Source organism: Myotis brandtii, unplaced genomic scaffold, assembly GCF_000412655.1.
Source record: "Myotis brandtii unplaced genomic scaffold, ASM41265v1 scaffold49, whole genome shotgun sequence".
Lineage (NCBI taxonomy): Eukaryota > Metazoa > Chordata > Mammalia > Chiroptera > Vespertilionidae > Myotis > Myotis brandtii.
In genome coordinates, this window is record NW_005368707.1 from 516577 (window position 1) to 520355 (window position 3779).

The following is a 3779-nucleotide window of genomic DNA, read 5'->3' on the forward strand; positions in this document are numbered from 1 at the left end:
TTGACTATGCAACAGTCAGGAAGAGGGTTACAGAGCCTAGCCAGATATGTGCACTGAACTTTAGAAATACAGATTTCAAATCTTCCAAGGGCCAGTAAGTAAAAGTGAAGAATTATCAAAAGACATCTCAGAGTAAAAGGAAATTTCTACATTATAATGACAAAATAAATAAAGAGAAGCAAATCTAAAAAATAGACTGATATGTGGTTTGCTTTTTGGTATTACTTCTTGGAGTATAAATAATAAATCCTAGACAAGTTAATGGTTTGGAAAATAGCAGCAACAACAGTGGGGCCTAAAGAGATGCTGATGGGCTGGGTGAAATCTAATAAGTTGAGATTAAATAGGGATAATGAATTTACTCAGATTGTGAGAACCCAACCTCAGAAAGGCAGGTTGATAAAAAAATCAGGTTTAGGTCGGAGCTCCTAGACTCGCACGTGCTGACTGCGCCTGCTCTGCTGCGCCCCCGAAGGTTTTGAAACATGAATCCTTCATTCTTCTTGATTGCCCCTTAGGAATATCTTCAGCTGCTCCAAAACTTGATGGAAGTTTAAAGGCACGATGGCACCGGTGGAAGGCAACACACAGAAAACTATATGGCTTGAATGAAGAAAGATGAAGGAGAATGGTGTGGGAGAAGAATATGAAAATGACTTGCACAACCAAGAATACAACCTAGGGAGACAGAGCTTCACCTTGGCAATGAATGTTTTTGGTGACATGACCAACGAAGAATTCATGCAGGTGATGAATGGCCATCAAAACCAGAAGTGCAAGAAAAGGAGAGTGTTCCAGGAACCTTGCCTCGCTGAAATCCCCCCAACTGTGGATTGGCGAAAAGAAGGCTATGTAACCCCCGTGAAGTACCAGGGTCACTGTGGTTCTTGTTGGGCATTTAGTGCAATGGGTGCCCTTGAGGGACAGATGTTCCGGAAAACTGGCAAACTTATCTCATTGAGTGAGCAGAACCTTGTGGACTGCTCTCAGGCTCAAGGCAATGAGGGCTGCAATGGTGGCCTAATGGATAATGCCTTCCAGTATGTGAAGTCCAACGGTGGCCTGGACTCAGAGGAGTCCTATCCATATTAAGTAAAGGTTGGACCCTGCAAATACAGGCCTGAGGACTCTGTTGCCAATGACACTGGCTTCATGGACATCCCTGAGCAGGAGACTGCTCTCATGAAGGTGATGGCAACCGTGGGGCCCATCTCGGTGGCTATAGATGCAAGCCATCTTAGCTTCCAGTTCTATGAAGATGGCATTTATTATGAGCGGCACTGCAGCAGCATGGATCTAGATCATGGCATTCTTGTGGTTGGCTATGGCTTTGAAGGAGAAGAATCAAGTAACAATAAATATTGGATTGTCAAGAACAGCTGGGGTGAAGCTTGGGGCAAGAATGGCTACATAAAGATGGCCAAAGACCGGAACAACCATTGTGGAATCGCCACCATGGCCAGCTATCCTACTGTGTGAGATGATGGTGATAAAGAAAGACTTGATTGAAAACAGGATATCTAGAGGAGGAATTTTTATCTTAAAACTGACCACATTTTACTTAATGGGATACAACACTTGAATCTTGAAGCTCAAAACTGTGATTTGAATTCTGTGATGTTTTATATTGGTTAAAATGTTACCACTTCTTTTTATAAGAATGTATAAATTTTTACCTTTTAAAATAAAACTTAATTTTTATTATTAAAAAAATCAGATTTAGTAAGTGTTCATGTGAAAAACAAACAAACAAAACACCTTAAGCACTTAAGTTTACTTTAAACATAATCTGAATCAATAGTATGAATTTGCCATCAAAAAGAATCTTAAATTATGTTAATAGAAGTATACTGTCTCAAGTGAGAGAGGTGAAGCAGTCCTGTGATATCCTGTGCTTGTAGTCTGACCTTTGACCCTAATTATCACATCTGAGGGAGACATTATCCCACTGGGGTGTGTTCAGAGCAAGGCATGCAGGATGGTGAAGAGAACAAATCACATGAGGTACATCTGAAGAAAGGAAATGAGAAGTAGGTGTGCTGTGGCAATTGTCTTTAAGTGCACTATCAGATGGAAGGGATTTCAATTTGTTCCCTTCACATCCTAAGGGACAGGTTGTTGGGAGACAGATTTAGGTTCAAATATATAAAGGAATTTTAAATGACCAGAACTATTGGAAGACAGAATGGACTTCCTTTAAATATGTCTTCCTCACTGCTATGTGTTCAGGAGGGAATAGAGACTGAGGGTCATCAGTTGGGTGAAAGGTGGAGGAGAAAAAGAAATGTTTTGGTTAGCCCACATTGTTCAAAAAGTTTGAGCCACTATTACAGTATGGGAGATTTTTACATAAAATCAGTTTTCTGGGTTCTGTTGAAAAATTAGATCTACCAACACTAGGTCCTCTTTTTCTGCCTGTCAGCCAATCAACTGGAGCTAGTTTACTCATTCTCTTTGCACCAGGCTGTGCTCTCCAGTTCCCCAAAGTCTTTCCTACTCACACCATGCATACTCTTGACTTGGCCAGTCTGATTCATTTCCTACAGGCACTGGAGTTTAAAACCCTGAATGTAGAGGAAACTCAACTATTAAATGAGGGCACAATCCCCACAGCCCTTTCTTTCTAATGGGAACTGCCCACCCAGCGCTCCTGCTGCCAAAATGGCTGAGTTTTTTACCATGTTGCACCACCTTAGGCTGAGCAGTCAAGGTTGACATCTGATCCCAGGGTTGTCAATTCATAGGCTGACAGTGACATATAATTGGGCTTGGTATGGGAAAATGTGCAGAACCAATCAAATTTCTCTCTTGGCTTTAAAAATCTAAGAAATACAGTATGAACCAGCAAGTTTGCAATGATTTTGATGCTAGGGAGAGGCTAGAAAAGTCATGAAGGACCATGAACAAATAGAAAGTGTGAGGCAATTAAGAGGAGTTCATTTTGAGAGGGTGGGACATAACGTGCAAACAGAGGCAGAGATACCTTGAGAGAGAGAGAGAGAAACATGTGGTCTGAGAGAGACTAATGAAATCACTGGTGTAGAGCTGTCTTGGTTCCTTAACATTTTTTAGCTTTAGACCCACTTCATGTGTATTCTTACAATAAATTCCATTATCTTGAGCTAAACTGAATGTTCTCTTGACCTTGAGTGTTCTCTTGTTAAGAAAAGCTGATCAGAGTGAGCACCAAAGCCCCACTGAAGCAAGTCTTGCCCCGTAAGGGTGTCTTCAGCACACAAGTTCTCCCACCGTAGACACAGCTGATTCTCATAGCCAATTGGCCTGGAGGTCAAATCCTCCCAGTGTTACCTACAACAATCAAGGCTTAACTACAACAAGACTGTGTACAAAGCCCACAAGGGGGTGCACCAAGAGTGTCCACCTCAGGTAATTGGGGAGGCTGAGCCACTGGGCCCTATAGGACACTTAGCACAGAAAGCCACTCCATCGACACAGCGAAGCATAAAAAAATGCGGAGACAACGAAACAGGACACAAATGACAGAAATGGAGGAAAGTAAACTACTGAATATAGAGTTCAAAACCACACTTTTAAGGTTTTTCAAGAATTTTCTAGAAACCGCCGATAAACTTAATGAGACCCTCAAGAAATCTAGTGAGACCCTCGATGTTGTGATAAAGGACCAACTAGAAATTAAGCATACACTGACTGAAATAAAGGATATTATGCAGAGTTCCAACAGCAAAGGAGCCTCTGGGACAGCTTCAAACGTACCAACATCAGAATTATAGGGGTACCAGAAGAAGAGAGAGGGCAAG

At 41.7% G+C, this 3779-nt stretch overlaps 1 pseudogene; it reads left to right on the forward strand.

The window, feature by feature from the left end:
* The first annotated feature begins 424 nt into the window (after positions 1 to 424).
* On the forward strand, positions 425 to 1510 carry LOC102242987 (annotated as a pseudogene).
* The last annotated feature ends 2269 nt before the right edge of the window (positions 1511 to 3779 follow it).